General features: G+C 39.0%; 1 protein-coding gene across 1 annotated transcript in view; it reads right to left on the bottom strand.

The window, feature by feature from the left end:
• Positions 1-23,477, bottom strand: part of PCDH15 (protocadherin related 15) — a 1,613,120-nt gene that overhangs the window by 976,471 nt on the left and 613,172 nt on the right. Inside the window, exon 3 of the mRNA XM_090057186.1 lies at positions 18,025-18,072. The gene's annotated coding sequence lies outside the window, so the exon portion shown is untranslated. The remainder of the gene's footprint in view (positions 1-18,024; positions 18,073-23,477) is intronic.

The following is a 23,477-nucleotide window of genomic DNA, read 5'->3' as shown; positions in this document are numbered from 1 at the left end:
AGGCTCTGTCCTTGGACCCATATTGTTCAACATCTTCATTAATGTTGTGGACATTGGAGTCAGAAATAGACTGGCCAAGTTCACCAACAACCCCAAACTTTGGGGCAAAGTTTCCACACCTGAAGACAGGAGGGCAATCCAGGCTGACCTGGATAGGCTCAGCAAATGGGTGGATGAGAACCTGATGGTGTTTAACACCAAAAAATGCAAGGTTCTCCACCTTGGGAGGAAAAACCTGCAGCATCCTTATAGGCTCAGCAGTGCTACACTAGCTAGCATTATGGAAGAAAGAGACTTGGGGGTCATCATTGACCACAAGATGAACATGAGCTTGCAATGCAATGCTGCAGCTAGTAAAGTGACCTAAACGCTGGCTTGCATCCATAGATGCTTCTCAAGCAAATCCCAAGACATCATTCTCCCCTTGTATTCAGCCTTGGTGAGGCTGCATCCAGTTTTGGGCTGCACAGTTCAGGAGGGATGTGGAAAAGCTTGAGAGAGTACAGAGAAGAGCCACGTGCCTGATGAGAGGTCAGGAAAACAGACCTTACAACAACAGGCTAAGAGCTATGGGGCTCTTTAGCCTGGAAAAGTGCAGAGGTGATCTGATGCCACCTATAAGTTTATCAGGGTGACCACCAGTTTCTGGGGGAATGTTTGTTCAGGAGAGCACCCCAAGGGATGACAAGGTCGAACGGTCATAAACTACTGCAAGACCATTTCAGGCTGAACATAAGGAAGAATTTCTTTACTGTCCAAGCCCCCAAGGTCTGGAACAGCCTGCCATCGGAGGTGGTTCAAGCACCTACATTGAACACCTTCAAGAGTAAATTGGATGCTTATCTTGCTGGGATCCTATGACCCCAGCTGACTTCCTGCCCTTTGGGTAGGGGGCTGGACTCTGATCTTCTGAGGTCCCTTCCAGCCCTAATGTCTATGAAATCTATTTCCAGGTCCGTCATTGAGCACGCAGGGGACCTCCTCCACCCCTGCATGCCACAAGCTTGGTGCTTAGCTGTGGGGGGATCCTGGGTGTCCCCCCAGACCCATGAGATACCAGTCGCTGAGCCATGGGGTGGGGGGAGTCATCCATACGCTCTGCAGCAGACTCCCCTGCACTCCATGGGACTCTCCATCTGCCCCAGAATCTCAGCATTCAAGAGCTGCCTGATACCTTTAAGTATGAAAAAAAAATTTAAAGCTGTGCCTATGTCTGAATCATCAAATCTCTCAAAATCAATTCTGAGGGTTCCGATTCGATTCAGGGAGATTAAAGGGTCTCCTGATTCAATTTGGATTTAGAGATTCAGCCACCAAATCAAGCTGAATCTCTGCCAAAGCAAATAATTGTCCAAAGCTTTGCACAGCTCTAGTTCCCCCCTCCGCTGCCCTGCTTTTCTTAGCTTTTTCACTGCTTTCTGCTTCATGGCCACAGAGCACCTCCTGATTGTCTGTGAAAAGCAATCAGGAGTAATTGGCTCACTCCTGATTGTGTCTGTGAGAAGTTTAACTGCGGGCATACCAAAGAAAAAGTCTTCACAATAACATTTATAGCTTGACAGATACAAGAGCAAGAATGTGTACAAATAGCACAAGAACTTTCAGGAGAAACTTATTCCCAGGAGATTTCCATCCTGTGTTTCTTGACCATCCAAACTTTTGTTTATCTGAATTAAACCTCTCTCCTGTCATTAGGATATAACTAGTACCATATTACAGTTCTCCTAACCAGGAACAATGCTACCTTGAAGTAGTACCACATTTTCATCGTCCTCTTTTTGAACATAGGTGTACTGCAGAGACTTGAAAAAAAAAAAAGGTCAATTGGACCTGCTGAGATCATCTTTTTTTTTTCTCCACCCCACTTAGAAAGATGAAAATCACATTGGGTTTACAATGAATTAATACCATGGAGCATTACAGACTCAAAAAAATGTAAACTTTCTACTGACGAGGCAAAACTTCACAATAGTGGTAAATGTTTGGGCAGATTTTGATTCCATATGTAGAATTCAATCCTTTTTCAAGGATAGATCCCATGTATAGTCACAAATATTTGTTAGGCGTGGTATACAGCAGATTTCCTCTCTCTATTCAGCCATGAGGCAGGGCCACTGCTGTATGATTGACATTAAAGATTGGAGAATTATTTCTCCAAGACAAGAAGGGACTGTCTGACCATCAAATCCAGTCTGTTCCTAAAATAATAAACAATATCAGATGATCCCTATTATAAATGGATCAAACTGTACCCTAAAAAAAGTTGCATTTTTTGACCCTTTTACTGGATGGAGTCTGCTCTACAACCTCACTATTTTGATAGAAAATATCTTCCAATCCCCAGCTTAACTTTATCCATAGTCAGGTAATACCCATTTCTTGCTGTGCCAATATTGGAATGCCAAATAAATAGTTGCCTTTTGTACATCTGAAGCAAAACTTTGTTCAGTAATATAATTTACTGAATTTACTGGATTAGTCTTATAGTTGGGAGAAGTGTTAGGCAAACTTTCAGGCCCAAAATGGTTATCTTGAAGCTTAGAAAAGAGGCAGATAAAATGACTATAAATACCAGGTAAAACAATGACTTTAGTTTAGTTATACTGCGTAAATGAAAATGTGCCCTTGATCATTTCTGCCATAAAAATAATTTACCTCCTGCACACCTGTTTGAGTCCAATATTGAAGCATTATTCTCTGCAGATTTCTACCCATGCTTATTGCCATTACCAACCGCTGCACTTTTTTTTGCTGCAAATGAACACTCTTGTTCATGTTCAGAAAAGGCTTCTACAACTGATATCCTTTTGACACTATCCCAAGAGATTGCCTGAAATATATGCCTGCCTTATACATAACTGGAATGCACCCTTTGGAGAGCTCAGAATGAGCAGAAGTTAATTTTTTTTTCTGTAGAAAAAGTCAGATTCTCTATAATGATTGTGTGTTACAATTAGCAAATGCCTGACTTATGTCACAACCTGTTCACAATAACAGAAAATATTTTAATGACATCTTCTAAATATGTGGAAAGAATGCACCAGGAAGCTATTTACATTTGGATTTGGCTATAAGAAACTTCCTAGCATACATGCTAACATCAGGGAGTTCTCTCTGTTTATTTTAGTTTAATTACATGCATTGTTTTGGGGGGGAGGTGGTTCAGTATAGGAAGGGCTTATTTATGAGGGAGATATGGAGAACAAATATATTATGTTTGGCATAAGAGCTATAATCTGAGGTTTGTCCTATGTAAAGTGGAGGATCCAGTCAGAATAACGTTTTTTGGACACAGGCAATACATAGGACTGGGGGAAAACTTTCCAGGTAAAATTACTTTGAACCTAACACCCAGTGACACAGATATTAAAAAAAAAAAAACCCAAACTTTCATATTGGGTCAAAAATCCTTTCATCTCCCAGTGGTTTAAAAATGCAAGAAGAAACAGCAGAAGATTTTGCTTTGTCTTGAATCGATTAGGTGATGTAAAATACGTGGAAATTTGGGTTGAAATGTGGTATTTTTTTTTTCCTTACAGTGAACTTCAGTAGTATCCAAATTTCCAGCCCAAACAACATTTTTCCCCTGAAGATTTTTCAACATCCAGCAACAATTTGTAATGTGCTTTTTCAATTAATCAACTATTTCCAGATCTCTGACCAGATTACCATATATAAAAACATCACTGATAGTCAATTTCCTTTTCAGTCCTCTCATTTACTTTTCCAAGTGCTGTTGGGTGGCCATTTGCTTCTTCTTTCAAAGACTTGTCTATTTTTTTTTTAATACCTGATCTGTTGGGTCTCATGTAAAAGCTGAATCATGGATTGATGGGCAGATGTCTTCTTTTGCCAGGAGTGTTTCTTAATCTAAGGTGCAGTGCTTTTGTAATCCAAATCTATTTTGTACATTTCCCTAAAGAGTCTTTAAAGTTCTGTTTTAAGCTCTGGTCCTGGAAAAACTTAAGCACATGCTTAACTTTAACTTAACTTTATGCATGAACATGAATATGTGTACTCAACTCAGAAATGTAAAATGTAATCATTTCTAGGGGCGGGGCCCCCCATGAGAAAAATTGGCAGGAAAAGTTAAATTTAAATCTCTATAATTGTTCTGAATGTTTTTTTCATATTAAATATACTCAGTTTGCAGGTCCAAACATTTTTTTTTATCTTCCTTAAAAACCAGCACCGCTATCTGTCTTAGGATGTGAGCTTCAAGGTGAGTTCTTTTGCCTTCTCTACCACCCAATGCACTATTTTGCAATCAGCTTGTTGCTAGCAGTTCATTCCCCTTTACTATAAGCTTAAAAGGGATTATGGCATGCATGCATTGCAGTATATGTGCAATATATGCAGTATATACATGTGTTGTGCAGAATGCCAAAAACTATCTTCATTTGATTTCTCTTCCCCTCCCCCATGACTGAATGCAGAGCCTAGCCATGGGCTTTTGTCTTTTCTATGGAAAGTTTTTACATTTCAAAGAGGGCAATTAGCATTGAAGCAGCAGAGACTTTCTTAACACCTGTGTGTATGCTCCTGTGGAGAGGGAAAAGAGATTGGGGGAACAGGAACTAGGACTACTCCGGGTGCGCGGTGCTTCCAGAGCAGCTGCTCTTTGAAGCTGAGAGGAGGTTGGGGCATGGTGGGGGCGTGGCATGCTGGGAGAGAAAAAAAACCCAGCAGTAGTGGGGAGGAGGAGCTGGGGAGAGAAGACTGGGGCAAAAGGGTCCCGGGAGCCGGCTCTGACAAGAGGGGAGGGACTCAACCTGGGGGAGAACCTGGGAGTCTCTGAAGAAGAGAAGATAACCGACTCACCTAGATGAGGTGAGCAGTGGTAGAAGCCACAGAAAAAATAAGAAGTGAACCGAAAAACAAAGGGGACCAAAGGCGGATTCCCAATGGGCCCAGTTCAGGGCAAGTTTATTTTGGGTTTTTTTCATTGTTTTGTTTCCCCAGTATCATTTGGGGATCATGATCAGGAGAGTTGGTGCCCTGGGAGCCAAAAAGAGAAAGGGAGAAAAGCAACAAGAAACTGAAGGAAGTTTCTTTGTAGTTTAATGAACGAAAGACCAAAAACAGTTAAAAATCGTTGACATTACCTATGTTAATGTATGTTGTTTTACATTAAACCCAACGAAGTGTCCTGGAAAATTGAAAATTACGAAAAATTAAAAAAGAGTATTTTGGTTTACAATAAAGTGAATTGATCAACCCCATAAAGAGACAAGTGGATTCCTTTTAGTGGTAAAGTATAAAGTGTCTGGGGGTTCGTCCACAGTGGGAAGCGAGACATCAGTTGACAAGAAAAAGGTTCCATCCCTATTTCCGGGGTCATTCTGCATTTGTAACACCTCCTCACTGATAACTTTGAGTAAGATCAAGATGTGGCAGGAAAGAGTCGGTTTTAAAATGTGGAAGTACTCCAGTAGGGCTTCCTGAGACATAAGAAGAGACCATGGGAAATCTGCCCCCCACCCCCCAGCTCCATACAAATCTCTCAGGTGCAATAAAGCTGCATGTTCCCCTCTGTGTCTGTCTGGCTCCTGTTGGGAAGGAGCAAAAATGCCTGCCTCTGGGTGGGATAGTGTGGAGTGGGGAGGGGGTGAAAACCTCTCAGTTTCTCCTGCTCCCAGGAGAACAGAGAGAGGGAGCTTGGTCTGAGAAGGTGCTAATTGCCCTCTTTGAAATGTGAAAACTTTCCACACAAAGGAAAACAAGCCCATGGCTAGGCTTTGTATTCAGTCACGGGGGAGGGGAAGAGAAATCAAATAAGGACAGTATTTGGCATTCTGCACAACGCATGTATATACTGTATATATTGCACATATACTGCAATGCATGCATGCCATAATCCCTTTTAAGCTTATAGTAAAGGGGAATGAACTGCTAGCAACAAACTGATTGCAAAATAGTGCATTGGGTGGTAGAGAAGGCAAAAGAACTCACCTTGAAGCTCACATCCTAAGACAGATAGCGGTGCTGGTTTTTAAGGAAGATAAAAAAAAAATATTTGGACCTGCAAACTGAGTATATTTAATATGAAAAAACATTCAGAACAATTATAGAGATTTAAATATAACTTTTCCTGTTCACATGCTAAATTGATCACTTATACATTTAAATGTTCTACAATATATATTAAACCATATAAATATTAGTGAATTAAAAGTTCACATTTATGAGGAAAACGAGGAAAAATATGAACAATCTGATTTAGAAATCTGTAAGTGTTTAATTTTTAACTATTCTTTCTCAACAAGATACTAAAACATTGCCCTTTACATGCTCACCATCTATTTTTACTCAACAAGGATTTCACTTTCAAAATAATTAAAAGACATCTATTACACTGCAGCTCACATAGTTAAAAGATGTTCAGAATGGCATGTGGCCTCTGACTGCTGTGGGATTCAGTATTCAAAAGGGTAAAAGACCTAGTTTGTAAGAGTTGATTGAGGACTTAATTAGTGATTCCCTGTGTAGCTTTGTTTTGCTTTTTTAACTTGTTTCTTATTGGTTTTGATTTAAGGCTAAACTGATAACACTTTCACTCAATGAAAACCTAAAATAATTTCCATCCTAATAGTTTATTTAACTGTCCCTATTAATAATAACAAATTACTGTATTATAATACAATATTAGTGTATTCTTGCTAGGTAAATGCACTACCTATTGGCTTTCAAGTAAAAAAAAAGATGTGCATAAATCTGTGCCATATAACAGAACTTAAAAATTGTGGTAGCAATCTAAGCTAATGCAAGTGCACTGAATTGATTTGTAGATTAGTGCAGCTACTGGCTACAATCTGACATGTTTGCAGCTGTACCATTTTTTATACCTTTGTTTTTTACACCTAAAATAGAAGCTTACCATACCTGAGGCTAGAAAATATTTTTGTGGATTTTTTTTTGGTTGCCAAAATTAAAACAAGCAAGCAAGACAACCTGTCTGATTTCTTCTGCTCCCTTGGTAGCCAGGTAAAGATTGAACCGTGAGACTGATATATCAGTATCAATGGGAAAAATAGGTTGTTTTTGTTTTATTTTTTAATTTGCTTTACAAAACCCAACTTAGACTGAAAACAGATGTTGCCTTTGTGCCACCAAAAGGGGAAAAAAACACAGCTATTCATGCCCCAAAATATGTGGGCATGATATAGGTGGTATCAACCTGTGCTTCTTTATTTCAGCAGGTTTTTGTTAGGTTACGGTGGGAGAGTCCACAGCTTCCCAGCCACCCCAAGCAGGTACTCCCAAGGCTTTAGGGGCCTGATCCTATGTGCCCCAAGTATTACTGTCTCTGGGTAGTGCAGGATTAGGCCCCTGATACCTCATTCAGAGACTTGCATACCCTGGGATTTCCTGGGTTTCCATTGACACTCCAGGGTGGTGTCAGGACCATGTCAGAGTGTCAAACACAGTCCAATGCAGTGTCTAGGGCACATCTCTGTAAAAGGGAAAAGATGAAGTTTTCTTGTCTATAGAGATGTACCCTGACAATCTCCAAGGAGTGCCTCTAAGCAGTGAACATCTCTCTCATTGTCTCACAAAATCAATAGCAGGACAATGGGCAATATGTGTTTTGCCTAGTGAAGTGGATCAGCTGTTCCAGGACACAACCAATGAGTGTGCACTTCATTTGGTGATATCTATTTCTAGCCTCAGATATGGTCCATTGCTTCTTTTAAAGCTTTTTATTACAGTAGATATGGAATTACCAAAGACATGGTTCACTCAACCTTATCCATAAAACACTACAGAAATTGAAATAAACTAGGAAGTTACAGTCTTTTTATAGTTGTAGTTTTGTAGATTAACACATAAGATATAGCAAAAAGTCTCTTCTCTTTTTCACTCTCTTTTTCTGAAGGAATTTTCTAAACCACAGGCCAAAAAAGTGGTACAAGGCTGGTCTAGAGGTGCCACCAGTATTGGGTTTCAGGACTCCACTTTGTCCTTGCCTCCCAGGATCAGGCCCTGGGGCTCTGTGTCAGTCCACCTGCTGGGATCAGGCCCTGCACTACTTCCACCTGGCCTGCATGCCAGGATTGGGCCCCAAACTGCCCTGCATACCCAGTGTAATGCAGGGCTATGGGTAGCTCTCAGACCTGTGAGGGGGCTCTGCTGGCCAGATGACACAGCATCAGGGAGTGGATCTGGCCTGTGGACTGGAGTGTGAAAACACCTGGTCTAAACAATCGAGGGTCTGGTGTGCACAAGTTTGGATGATCCATTTATATTTCTATGAGTGGCACAAAGTCTATTTGCCCCGCCCCCCCACTTTTTCATTCTGCCTTTTTGATTCAGAAGTGAGAGAGAAAATCGATTAAATAGGTATTAAATGTGATGACTGTTCATTTACAATTTAGTTTAGTCATCATTATTATTCATTAACAGAATATTTCTACCTATTAAAGCAGGACTTCTATATTAAAGCAGAACATCTCACAAAGTACCATTCTTACTTGTCATAGAGTGAAGCAGTCCCTTTATTTTCAATCATCATAAACTTTAATGTTGTCTCTTCCATTTTTTTCCTTGTGGAGGAAAATATCAATTGCAAGATATATTAAAATAATTTTTTAGACATTTTTAAATGATCACTTTATCTCAAATTAGAAAAGTTCAGGGGTGTGTTTAATTACATTTTAAACAAAGAACATATGCATTAATATGAAAAACGTGTCATCTTTTATTCTGATGGTTGCTATCATATACTTCCTTAGGAAAAAATATATTTTAGTAAACTCTAAAAAATATCTTGCCTAATTTTCCTGTGACAGATTATTTCTCCTTAAATCTATATTTGAAAGGCTAATACTCTAGCTGAATCATAATTTCCTTTCTAATGGAAAATGTGCAATGTAGTTATAACAGGTTACATGCAATATTAAACAGTTACACAATTTAAAGTGGTTGTTTAAAATTCTTTGGTGTTACCATTTTCCATTTTCCATTGACAATCGCTAATGTAAAATATGAAAATAATCTTACAGTGATCAAATGCAGATAGCCTGGAGAGATATGTTGAAAACATGTGTACAGTGCAATGTTTATTCATGGGTAAACTGACTTTTTCACAGCTTGGTCAGTCTTTGAACTGCTGTCCGGGATGTCTGAAATATGTCAAAAAAGGGGAAAGTGAAAACTGAAGTTTTACAGTGAAGTATACAAATGGGCTTATGCTGGGTGACTATAGAGCTGACTTTTGGTAGGAACTGTGTGGTTAGCTTCACTGCATATAGCAACAGTTGGGTGTCTAATTTATTTGTAACTTTAAAGGATGGCTAGATGAATGGATTAGTCATTTTTATCCGTCTACCTCTCTCTCTCTCTCAGATACAAAAGTAGAAATTAAATGAAAATATGAGTTTATTATGATTCTCATGAAATGTATTCTATTTATTTACTTTTTTATTTTACTTGATTTATTTTGGTCATGTAGGAAGCCTTTGGATAAAAAGTAACTTTTACTTGCCCATTCTTTTTTTACAAAATAAATAGTAAAACCTAACTTTATTAGTTGTCCATATTATTTAAAGGACATTAGGTATAATTATTTTGTGTCTTGTGGAATCATTTGCATCTGTATAAAGTACATAAAATTTTCAATCAGTAAATGATTTTGTATGATACAAGACAGATAAGATTAAGAACCACTGGATTCATGCTCCCTGAAGGCTGAATTATAAAAAATGTATTTTCTCCATAAATTTGAAACTTTGTTCATAATCAAGTTTACTTCTAGGTACAGCAGTTCTAAACCTTTTAAAACTCAAGGCACCCATCATTAGAATCAAGGCACCCCATAAAAATGCCAGCTCTTAGCTTTCACAATTTTTGTTTTTACTATGGAAAAATAATAGAGCTATTCTTTTGTTGCAAAGACCACAATGGATCAGATGATTATGTGTGCATGCATGAATCATGTAGAGCAGGGGCTGCATCCCCTTGATTCCTAATCTACCCAAACTTTAAAATCAAGTGCCTGGGAGATGCAGCACCATTTCTATTCAGGCAGCACTGACAGAGTTAATTGCCTTCATGGATCATCATCACCTCTCTCCACTCTACAGGTGTTAATGACTCTTTTTAATGGTCTTGATGTTCCATTATTCAAACTATCCTTTCTTCTGTAATTTTGCAGTTAGCAATTCCTGGTAATATTTGACTTCTATTTCACAGCCTTGTAATCTATTTTTAGCTTTAGCTAAAAACGTTAGCTCAGGTATGGTAACATTAACTCAGGTGTAGAAATGACTGACACTGAAGTATTGAAGGCACTACAGTGTCAACATGCTCAAGAAAGTTACATTTTGTTTTATGAATCTGGATAAGAGGCATACACTTAACTATAATGACTATGGGACTAATAACACAATATATTTTGACTGTTTTTTACCAGTTTGTTCTGTTTTTGTTAAACTTAGTATGTTATCTGGCAGATCATAATATCATAGAAATTAAGGGCTGGATGGGACCTCAAAAGATAAAGTCCAAGCCCACTGCTCTGGGCAGGAATACTGCTGAGATCAAATGATCCCATCAAGGTGTCTGTTCAGTCTCTGCTTGAAGTTTTCCAAGGTTGGGGCTGCAACACCCTTACTGTAAATTCTTCTTTACATCCAGCCTGAAACCATCCTCTAACAGTTTTTGGCCATTGATCTCTGCCCTCCCTTGGGGCACCTTAGTGAACAGTTTTTCTCCTAGTTCCCAATATTCACCTCTTATGTACTTATAGGTGGCCACCAAGTTCCCCCTCAATCTTTTCTTTCCCAGGCTGAACTGTCCCATATCCCTTCATCTTTTCTCATAAGGTTAGTCCTCCAGGCCCTTAGTTATTCTTGTGGCCCTTCTCTGGACCCTTTCAAGATTCTCCACATCTTTTTTGATGTGCAGCGCCCAGAACTAGACACAATACTCCAGCTAGGGTCTCACCAATGCTGAGTGGAGAAATTATCCCTTCCTTAGCCCTACTTGCAAAGCATTGGCTGATGCATCCCAGTATGCAATTAGCTTTGTTGACTACAGTGTTGCATTGGTGGCTTGTGTTCATCCTGTGATCAACCATAACCCTGAGGTCCCTTTCAGTTATTGTACTGGCCAGGAAATCTTCTCCTAGCCTATATTCATGTCACTGGTTACTTCTCCCCAGGTGAAGCACTCTGTATTTATCCTTACTGAACTGCATCCAGTTCCACCCCACCCACCTTTCCAGCTTGTCCAGGTCTGCTTGGATCTCCATCCTATCCCCTAGCTTGACTGCTTTTCCCCATAACTTAGTATTATCCACAAACTTGGCCAGCGTGCTTTCCACATCCTCATCTAAATTGTTGATGAAGATGTTAAATAGCACAGGGCCAAGAACTGAACCCTGTAGACACAACTGGCCACCATCTGCCAAGACAATACAGACTTGTCCATTAATACTTTCTGGGTTCCACCACTTAACCTGTTCTCAACCCAGCTGACCATGGACTCTGCCAGCCCACAATTCCCCATTTTTTTTATTAGAGCATCATGGGAGACCATATCAAAGGCCCCGTTTAAAACTCAAAAGGTCTTTTTAAAATCAGTGCACATTCCATAGTTAGTAAAGCTTCTAGATTCTCTTTAACTGGAAAAAAATATGTTGAGTTACATGTGGTTATATATGACACCATCTGCACTCTCCCTTTTAAAAATCCTAGATCTTCTCATACGTGTAAGTGTTTGGATACCTAACATGGCTAATATTCCAAAGGACCCTGTGAAACCCTTAAAAGGATCATATGGCACCCAGTTGAGAATCATTGTTTTAGTTGGTCTCCCTTTCCCCCCAACACTCCTGCACCCCACTCCCAAAAATTGAGTTGGTAATGCATGAGGTTCAGATACAACTGCAGTGTGTACTACCATACTACCATGACATACTCCAAGAGCTATTACTAATTCTAAAACTCTCATACATTGAATGTAGATTATTATCTGTGATGATATTTTTTAAATGTATATTAGGCAAACTCCTCAGTAGGAGAAAATAATAAGTATATGATATTTTCAATACTTTCAATATTTCCTTCTTTTCTATGCTCCCCCATCATGGTTATACGTAAGAGTAACTAACATTTAAATTATGCATCAGCGGTGGAGTTTTATTCTTGATTCATATGATAAATCATCCATCACTTCAAAGGGAATTAAGTGAATAGTGCCACCATGATTGGTAAGGTGACACTAGTTTCCCTCTGTGTTGATTTACATTCAAATAAGCAATTTATCAACTTTGCAAATGCCAACTTTACACTGGGGCATGGAACTGTGAAGTTCTTAAGCAGACACTCTCCTTAGGACCAAAAGGTCAACACTTAGAATGTTTATTTTTATTGCAGAACTTAAGATATCTAAATAAATAACTAGTCAGGAAAACACATGATAAAATTGTAGGGTAAACTTGTTAAGAATAATCAAAACAACTGATTTTTTGGTAAGAAATATCAATTTACCCACAGAAAACAGATTTACTGTTTTTCTAGCATTAAATTAACAGAATGAGAATCTAGCAGTTAGGTTGCCAGCTTTGAATTTCAGAAGCTCTGGTGCAATTCCTAGCCCTGTCTTGTATGACATTGGGCAAACTGCATATTGGTTCCTTCCTGTAGTATTCTGCTTTTCCTTTATAAAGTTTGCTTTTACCCGCCAAACAATTTATGCTCATCTTTGGAAGAGAAAAAATCCAGAACGTGGTTTTCAGATAATAACAATATTAGTATCAGTGTACCTTTTTGTAATCATAGAACTACACTTTCTTCTTTGGTTGCAAGTGAACTAGCTTTAGGTTCTAAGTATCTGATGAACATTCACCACATTTGAAAATTCCACATGGGTTTCTAAAACCTAATTATATATTTTCTATTGCACATTACTGTTATCAGCTTTTTAATTTATGTATGTCTCTGTGAAAATCACCTTCATATTAAAAAAACAATCTGACTGTTCACTGGTAAATAGGAATCTGACTAATGCAAGTGTGTTAGAGTAAAATATTCTGCTTATTTCAACAGAAATATTGAAACATTCAAAGTATTTAGCCATGTATGTAATAAATGGAAAGTTTAAAAAATGAACATCCTATATTGTGTAACTAGCATCCATAAAACAAACAAGATTTTAGGTTGTATAAGCAATGGAACCAAAACTGTACAGCAACATAATGCCATTATATAAATCAATAATATGCCTTCCTTCTGGAAAACTTCAGGAGTGGTCCTTCCACATGAAAAAGACCAAAAACAGAAGGGGAGCAATGAGGAAGATTTATGGAAATAGAATAATTCTCATATGAAAAATTGGAGTTGTTTACTATAAAAAATGAAGAAATAAATCAAATGAGAGCTCAAGAAAAAAATCTAAAAGTATAAATGGTACAGAGAAATTGGTTTAGAAGCAGTTGCTCTTGCCTCAAAACAAAAACAAAGACCATTCAGTAAAATTCAAATCTACAATCACGCTACTATGAGGAAACACTGTGCCTTTTTTCCACAAAGGTAAACAGTATACTGGGCTGCATTAGTAGGAGTATTGCCAGCAAATTAAGGGAAGTGATTATTCCCCTCTATTTGGCACTGGTGAGGCTACATCTGGAGTACTGTGTCCAGTTTTGTGCCACCCACTACAAAAAGAATGTGAACAAATTTTGAAAGAGGCCAGCAAAGGACAACAAAAATGGTTAGAAGGCTGGGACGCAGAACTTGTGAGGAGAGGCTGATGGAACCGGGCTTATTTAGTCTGGAGAAGAGAAGACGGAGGAGGGATTTAATTACAGCCTTCAACTACCTGAACAGTGGCTCCAAAGAGGACAAAGGTGGACTGTTCTCAGTGGTGGCAGATGATAGAACAAGGAACAATGGAAGTTTAGGTTTCATATTAGGAAAAAAACTCTGTCATAAGAAGGGTAATAAACCACTAGAACATGTTACTCAGAGAGGTTGCAGAATCTCCATACTTGGAGGTTTTTAAGACCTGATTAGATGAAGCCTTGGCTGGAATGATCTAGTTGGGGATGGTCCCGCTCTGAGCAGGGGATTGGACTAGGTTACCTCCTGAGTTCCCATCCAGCCCTAATTTTCTATGATTCCATGATACTTTCAGGTGGCAATTGTGAAGGTGTTTGCTGGTGCCAGGATCCTGACCTAAGTATACTGGAATGGAGGGAGGGGCAGGCAGGATTGCAGGGGTCTAGCAGGTCCATGGGCAGGGTGGCGGAGGGGAGGGCTAGAGGGTCTGCAGGGACTAGTGGGTCTATGGGTGGAGTTGTCTCTCTTTGGGGAGGGGGACAGGAAAAGTACTGACTGGGGGACTGGGGCAAGTAGCTGGGTTTCCCCAGCCTTGAGACTGTGCTGCAAACAGGTGCACAGACATTCCCTGCCTCCAATCTACAATCGTGTGACTCACTTTAAGCACTACAAGCCAGAGATATTCCTTGCTGGAAAAAAAAGCCTAACTTTATTACACTATGGGCATTTATACACATGTTCCAGAAGTGTGTGTGTGGGAGGGGTAATTAGCTTGCTCCAGCAGACTTGATTAATTGAGTCTGCTCTGATGCACAGTAATTACAGCACATCAGAACAGCTTCCGTGCACATGCATAGGAAGTCTATGATGTCACTTAGCATGTGCTTCACCACATGAATCCTCAGACACTACCATTGTAAGTGGTACTCCATGTGCTCTACATGTGCTAAGTGTAATATGTATAATTACCCTAAGGCACAGTTGCCTACTTCTTGATGAGAGAAAAGAATGACAAGGCACTGAATAACCTCCTTCACATTTGAGGTTGGCTTGACAAGCATTCTTTGAAATAGGGCACCCACAGGGAAACCAGAGGCAGATAATCAGGATATAAAAGATGAAACAACCTGAATAGGACGATGTCAGGTGAAAAATGTCAGGGTCTGAACAGAGCTGAGGGTCCCTGGCGTACTTTGGGCTGTGTGGACTAGGGTCTGGGATGGAAACAGCTGAATTAAAATTTGGGGTCCTCTGCACCATGCAGACTAGAGAAAGAACAGCTGAACTAAATGGGTGCTGAGGACTGTTTGGCTTGGTTGGGAATAAAGGGATTGTTTAACACTTTGGAGAGGATTGAGTCTTCTTGCTGCATAGCCTTTGCCACCAATAAAGGCCTTTGTTGAAAATGACCTGTCTGGTTTGCTGCTTGGAATTCAGGGTGTACTTCTTTCCCCTTTGAAGATAGTCCCCTGAAGAAAGGCCACCAATAACCGGGGAGGGTTGAGGACTGAATAATTAAGGACTTAGACTTGGACAAAGCCAAGGCCCCCCATTCCCTTCCCACTCCCCAGATCTAGAAGCCATGCCTGGATTGACTTCAAGGCATACTCAGAGAGAACAGATAAGGCTTGAACCCCAAACAAGCACTTTCCTAAAAGAAACTGTGACCATTCCACATGTCATTTTTAATATTAGCCAGTTTCTCTGCAACTCTTATTTCTGTTCATTTCTACCTGAGCAAATTTGTCATTTAGAGCAGTAAAGCAATATATACAAGGAATACATTTCAAAAAGCTATAATAATCTGTATCTTCAGGATGCATCTTCTAAAAATGACCACATTGAATACTACCTCTTAGCTGAACCTTTTAATGGATTGAATATTTCTGTTTCTGCCAATCATTGCCATTTACTGTCATTGCCTACATGCACACAGGCCCTACATGAATATTTAGAATTTAGCCCAGTGAAGAGTTACTTTAAGATAGAATAGCTTTTATTAGAGCAAGTGAAGAAGAAAAACACACTTAAGAAAAGAGAGCTGCAAAATAGAGGTGTTTACTAGAGTCATGACATTACTTCTGAAAATGCCCAGGAGGTCAGCTTACCTTAATTCCCTCTTAGCAGGGCTTATTGCAAAGCTTCTCTTTCAATTGCACATTGCTCAGAATGCAGGAGCATGTTTGCTTCTGGTTTGAGCAATAAGGAAAATATTATGCTCTCCGTGCATATAAGTGATTAGTCAATTTTCAGCTAGTTTTCCATTTGTGGGGCCTTGACCATCTATCAGAATCCCATGAACTTTGTCCTGATGGGTATATGGGTATATGTACTCAGAATCTTGCGACACTTTTTTTTGCTATACTAGGTCACAGGGCCGGGAATGTATTTCTCCACTGAAATCTCTTTCCCTGCTTAAAAACAAACAAACATCTTTTCAGATGGTTTTCTTTTTTTTTTTTTTTCATGGCAGCAGTTGGTTCCATACTTCACCTTTCCCTTGTATTCTCACCCCTGCTCCCCCTGATCAGTGGGGAGGTGAAAACTGCAGTTTAAAATATGCTGCAGTTTTTGCCTCCCGCTCAGGGGCAATGCAAAAAGCAATTCCCTCAGGCTGCCGCTGCTGCTCAGGGGGGTCACCGCCCATTGGTTGGTAGTGGCTACCTCCCTCTCCCACCTTGCCAACAGCACTGGTGGTGTCTGCGGGAGCTCCCCTGCTTACCACCTCTGCACTCTTGCCACCATTGTTCCCCCCCAGCCGCCGGGGGCACACACCATTCATGCTCCCACTGCTGATTGGTGGAGGGGCCCAGCAGCCACTTGCTGCTGATTGGACAGAGGCAAAAACTGCAGCATATTTAAAACTGTTTTTTACACACTCACCAGAAGCAAGTGGCAAGGCCAACAGGGCCCCTCTGCCCCTCTGCCAATGCTCCACATGGGGCTTCAGTTACCTGTAGAAGGCTCCAAAGGGGCAGGAGCTAGACTGTTCTCAGTGATGGCAGATGACAGAACAAGGAGCAATGGTCTCAAGTTGCACTAAGGAAAGTTTAGGTTAGATATGAGGAAAAACTTTCTCATGAGGAGGGTAGTAAATTACTGGAACAGACTACCCAGAAAGGTTGTGGAACCACCATCCTTGGAGGTTCTGAAGACCAGGCTAGGGAAAACCTTGACTAGGATGATCTAGTTGGGGATGTTTTGAGCAGGTGTTTGGACTAAGACTTAGTTCAACCCTAATTTTCTATTATTCTATGACATGGCAGGCGGGAGAGAAAGGAGCCAGATTAGGGAACTTGAGTAGACAGTGAGGTGCATCTTAGCCACCAGGAGGCACCTGGCTGCTCCTGGAGATGCACCCTATTACACAGTCTAAATCCTTGAATAACTTAGGCTTCATGACACTCTAGAATAGTTATACCATGGACAGTTTTCATTCAGCTGTTTTAATTTTCAAAATTATTCTGACACTTTATTTATGCTTTAGATGTATTTTCCTGAGGAATAAGCATGAAATAAAAAAATAATCATTGAGCAATACCAAAGTGACCAAAGTGCAGTTCCAGCAGTTATGAAAGGACTTGAAATAAATCCCTGTTCTCCCACAGAGTTACTGCTTGTCTGAAGCCCCTGCTGGACTTTTTTAAGTGAAAAGGAGGACCTCAAGGGGAAACCCAAATAAAGAAATGTATTTTGAATTAGAGACAGCCATCTTTCCTATTAAATGGGAGAAATTCAACTTGCTGAATTTATTTCCTTATGAGTCCAACCAACAGTTCACTCACTTCTTAGCACCATGGGGTCATGCGAAGTACATTATTTAAAAAGTTCCCTATTTATAGACTTTTTATTATTCTGTGACATTTTCTAAATTAGGCTTTAAATGAAACAACCTTCTGTAAATATACAGTTGTCATGCAAGCATTGTTCCTAACATGCAACTGTAAACAGGCATTTAAAAATACATTTAATGCATATCATGCACACATAAACATGACTGGAAATTTCAAAATCTTTTATGCAAACGAGCAAAAAATAGTCAACTAATTGTAATGCTCAATTTAGGCAGGATAAGGTGGCAGATGAGAAATAGCATACAAAGCAGACAGTGAGAGGAAAATAAACCAGCTAGCAGAAAGCTGACTTTAAGAAATTTAAGTTATTAAATAGCTTTCTTGGACAGCATACTTTGTAATTTAGCTTTGCCAAAAGCATTTTCATATTGAAAGGAAAATCATGGTACCTTAATTGCATTTCTCAAGCAGAGTTTTTAAAGTCATATTTTGGTGACCTAGAAAACAAAAAATACACTGGTTACATTGTGCACATTGTATGTACTTTTCATCATACATTATCACACTTTCATTTATCCAGAAATCTCAGATATTTTTCTACTTTGTGAATTTCCCAGGCAAAAAGAGTTAACTGAACTCTTGCAACTAGACATTGCTAATTCAATGAAAATAAAGTGAGTTTCCAAATGTTTTGGAATTAGGCCCCACTTACAGGTCTAATCGGACAGGTGCCAAAATGCATATAAATAGCACTGAAGGTAAAGCACACTTAAAGTGAAATTGGTCAGGTAACTTCCACAATCAAAGGTTCATATATTTAGTGACTCTTGAGATTATTGAACTATACCAAATGGATATTTTAATCAGATTTCTACCCTTCTACTAAAAGTTAGTCCTTTATACTTAGAGTATATCATTACTTTAAAGGTCAGCATATCAAATCACAGCAGTTTTAACTTCTATTTTACATCTATTTTCCTGTTATTTCTCTGTATTTATAAGTTTTCACAGTTTTCACACAGGCACCTTTACACATGCAGGGTCGAGGGGAGGTGTGCTTTAAATAGAGCGGGTCTTTCAATGAGTTTTAGTTAACTTTGAAGCACAGGGATGCTGAATATACATGACACAGAGTCTGCTAGAACATGTTCCAGCAGACTTGATTAATCCATTTTTTCCCATCCATTTTCAGTATTTCTTTAAATAAAAATAAATGGGCTACCCTCTCTCCACTTCCCAGAACTGAAGATCCTAAGAATGTGTACTATTAGACTGTATCCTTCTTTCATATCTTAGCATACAGAAGTAACTTTGACTTTTTAAAAATAATGTTATAGTCTGCTTTTCAGGCAAAATCTTTGTGAACAAAATTCCGAAAAACCTCAAAATGCTCATTTCAGATCAAGTATAAGTATCTTATAAGCATTGTTGTGTATGCAGATATACCAACCAGAGTTAACCATAAAATAGATTTAATAAAATTATAAATAGCCATCAGTTAAATAAATGGCAAATGCTCTGAGTGCAGTACTCCAACAAAACCTCTTCAGGTTTATTTTAACTGTCTCATTTTACAGCCTTTAGTCTCAGCAATGTTTATACCAGCTGTCAAATCACCTAGAAATGTAGGCAGTAGAATTAACCCTATTAAACTTTCTTCCAGGAGACTGAATCATTTAGACTTTGTGAAACATTTTTCCCCATTCATGAATAAGTCTGCAGTACTCATGTATTTCTAATCTATCTTCAGAAAAAAACGAGACTACTGGAATAAGTCTCTAAGGATTTCCCTTGCAGTCTATTCTGCCAAATATAGTAGGTATGTTCTCATATATGCCTTGCTAAATGGTTATTAATAGATGATTTCTATACAACATTTGGAGAAGACACAAAAAATATAATGCTAAATATTTTCGGTTTCTTATACTCTTTTCTGAATGCTCATAAAAATAGTAACTATGAAGTAAATCTTTTTTCTTTCAAGACAGAAAATGTCATAGATTTAATAGATTTAATAGACATTAGGGCTGGAAAGGACCTCAGTAGATCACAAGTTCAGCCCCCTGCCTCAGAGGCAGGAAGTCAGCTAGGGTCAAGTGATCCCAGCAAGATAAATGCCCGAATGTTTCTTAAAAGAGTCCAGAATAGGTGCTTGCACCACCTCCGGAGGCAGTGTATTCCAGGCCTTGGGGGATTGGACAGTAAAGTAGTTTTTCCTTATGTCCAGCCTGAAATTATCTTGGAGAAGTTTGTGACCGTATCCTGTGGATACACTTATTTTTGCTGGGAATTCAAAATGTAATACCCACTCCTGAAAGATACAGTCAAGATTTCTCATACTTTTTAGATTTATTTTTGTGATGATTTTTTTTTTATATTATCTGCTTTAATTTTTCCAAGCTCCTGAAATGTGCAAATGAAACGTTCATTAGAGAACAATAGATTTTTTTTTTAATTGGTTGAATGGAAATTCTTCTGTTCATATGAACATTTAGTTTTTCACAATTAAAAAAAATATATATTTGAAGATGCACACAATGGAGTGAAGAAAATTTACCATTTGGGAGAATGAGGTCATGAAGTGGCCCCATGAAGATTCCACTGAACCCATGGGGCTGGTTGCCTTTTTCACAGAATATCATGAGATCCAAGACCCAAGATGCAAGCCACCAGGAAAGAAGCAAAAGAGTCTAGACTACTGGTATTAGGTTTGGGGTTGACCTAACATTTTGTTTCCACAGCCCTAGAATAGAGTATGTAGTAAATTTGAAAAAAAGATTCTTTCAGAAATTTCCTCCCTGAATGTCATCCTGGAAAGTTTACTATGAGAAAGAAATATCCAGACTAAGTCCTGTCAAAGGGCTTACATGGATAAAGAGAAGAGAGACCCTGATGATGTTCTGTAGATAGTAACTGAAAATTCTGTTTGCGTGGGCTATACACACCAGATATTTTTTTCTTTTTCTTCATTTTATAGACTGCTGATTTAGTTAGAAATCACTTTTCTCTTGGTTAACTTTACTCCCCTGTCCAGCAACAAAACTAAAAGCAAAACAGCCATCAGTATGGCAGTGGCAGTGTATGCTACTGTAACAAGCCCCCATCCAAGGAGTGGACTTGATGGCCCCTAGTGGCTGTTTGGCTCCTGCTCTGCCCTTGCTTCTCAGGCTCGCTCCTCTTCACCAAACCTGCAGCAACCCCTGATCCTGTGCCACTGTTCAAGTGCCACTGCTCAATATCTAACTGCTTATTACATGGCTCCAACCACCCATTTTACCATGCCAATACATTGCAGATGTTATCAATTAGCACCAATCCTAGGCCTTATACCAGGACCCAGTCTCTGCAACTGCTGGGACTTCTTTGGTCCCATCTTCACTCACTTTCCAAGCTCTGGCCCTACTCCTGAATCTTAGTCTACTGTAGCTCCACCTCTGTCCTACTCCCAGGCCTGAGCCATCCCCAGCTTTCTCCCTATCCTGCTCCTGGGCCTGTGGAAACTGCCACATCTTGCCTCCATCCCTAAATCACCAGATCCTATCTCAGCTCTAAGGCTGCGTTCTCTTAACCCTTGGGAGTGCAGAGTCTTCCTCTCCCTCCTGCTTGCTCCGGAGCTCCTGCCATGTCATCAGCCAGGGCCAGACTGCCGAGCCCAGCTCTAGCCCTGGGTTTATGTCCCAGTTAAGTCTGCCCCTTTCTGGTCAGGCACTCCCTTGTCTGCTGACTCATCACCTTCCAGAGCTTTCTTCCTTCTTAAAGTATCAGCCTACAAACAAATGAAGAGAAAAGCTCACTTCAATCTGTTAAGGTCTCCTTTTCCCCTCTTCCTCTTTCACTTCTCTTTGTTTCTCTTTCTGACACTTGTGTGAGAGACTACTCCACTTCTACATTATACCCTGTAGAGTATATAACAAATAGGTAAATATTTTCTCATTTAAAAAAACCCAAATGCTACACACATAATAGGTTATATAATAAATATGTGGACTAAATCCTTATATAAGTGTCCAACAGAAGCTGTTAAAAGTATATAATCAACTCACTATTTTATGCAGGACATGGTATGTTTCAGTTACATAAAGTGAAATGTTCAGCACAGGCACTTGTCTGCACAGAATTTGATTTCTGAATGTGGAGTATGTCACTTACCTATACAATTACTAACTTGGGTCCAAAGTTGTGCAAGTAGTTCAAACAAGATAGGCTGAATGCAAAAGTTTCCATGGATAAGTTAAAATGTAAGTAATATATTTTAGAACCAAACCAGTTGTTCTCAGTCATTTTTTTAGACTCAAAGTACTCCTCAGAAAATGCCAGTTCTTTGTTTTCACTCATTTTTGGCTACAGCAAAAAAAAATAGAGCAGGTCTACTTTTGCAAATGCTCAGAAAGACCACAACAGAGCAAAATTGTTTCTGACACTGTGGATTCCTGTTTGAAATCTTCATATTTATCTTCTGAATCATGTTTGCACATCTAACAGTGCTAACATTGTGTGGCACCTTGCAGCACTTTTGAAAGGATGTCAAGGCATCCCAGGGTGCGACAACATCAAGACTGAGATTCACTAATCTAAACCAAGCCAACTAATTTTAACATCTCAAGACTTGGAGAGCGTTCAAAGTCCAAACTTCAATCTGAAGCCAAACATAGTAAGTGAACCCCAGTTTCAGATGTGCCTAATCACATTCCAGATCAAAGAGTCCTACATTTTGAGGAGCAGAGTGTGTGGGTGTCAACAGTCAAACCTTAGGTCTGTATTATACAATTTAAGCTTATCATTCATTTTTATATTCTCAAGTAACAGACAACAAGAAATAAAGAAAAGAAATTATGTCATGGCATTTGAGTTTCATTCTTAATTTTCTCAGTATTGCTAGGGTGCTATGTGTTATTGGTCTGAGTCTCCTGAAAATTAGTTCAATGTCTACCTGAACAGTCCTTCCTGTCTGTCTTCTACAAAATTCTGATTTTCACTGAAGAAACATTTATTAGTATAACTGGTGAACATTTTTACAGTAAGCAAAGAGATTTTGCAGGTTGCAGATTTCATTCTCTCCATTTTATTATAGGATCCATAAATTTATCTAAGTGATAATATTCTTTTGGCTGGCATAGATGAAAAGATATGACTCTCCCATATTAACAATAAAATGGCAAGGCCATCATAATCAAGACATTAAATGACAGCAGAGTTGCCTATTAATCAGAAGTGTATTTAAGCCAGTCAAACAGTTGCTGTTATTGTTTGAGGGTGTCTGTACTTGTGTCTGTGTGCATCCATCCAAAATAACTGGTAAAATGGCTATTTATCATTTAAAACAGTGCAAGGCTTTCAGGATTGACGGAGGTTCAAGGCTGCACATGCTTGGGACTGACTTCAACATTCCAAATAAGAGCAAATTAAATTTTTAATCAGTTTCATAAATACCTTCCTATTCATTTAATACAATATTGTACAGATTTTGTATTTTCTTTGCCAAATTCAACTCAGGTCTTAAAGAAGATTCAGGCAGTAGTCAATAGTTCCAAGTATCCTCTATGAATCAGTATTTTAAAATGACATTATGTTGTGCAGCATATTTCAGGTTTACTTTAAGAATTTACTTAAAACAAATATGTACAACATTAATTTGAGCTAAATTGGGGAAATAGAAAAGGAAGGTGAGCTATAAATACAGTTCATAGCATTAAGGCTGAAAAGCAACACCCTAAGTTCCAGGAAATTCCACTATTTAAGATTTCTCCTGAAATAACATCACAGACTCTGTGCATTTTATATTACAGAACATGCAATGATTAAACATTGAACAATGTAATTGTCAAGTTACACAAGAACAGAGACATAACTTACCTTTCATATAGCAGAGTTAAGGCTGAATTAGATATTTTCATTTTAACAA

This window comes from Crocodylus siamensis, chromosome 7, assembly GCF_052110815.1.
Source record: "Crocodylus siamensis isolate JL-2025a chromosome 7, ASM5211081v1, whole genome shotgun sequence".
Taxonomy (NCBI): domain Eukaryota; kingdom Metazoa; phylum Chordata; order Crocodylia; family Crocodylidae; genus Crocodylus; species Crocodylus siamensis.
This window is presented reverse-complemented; position numbering and strand designations above follow the sequence as displayed.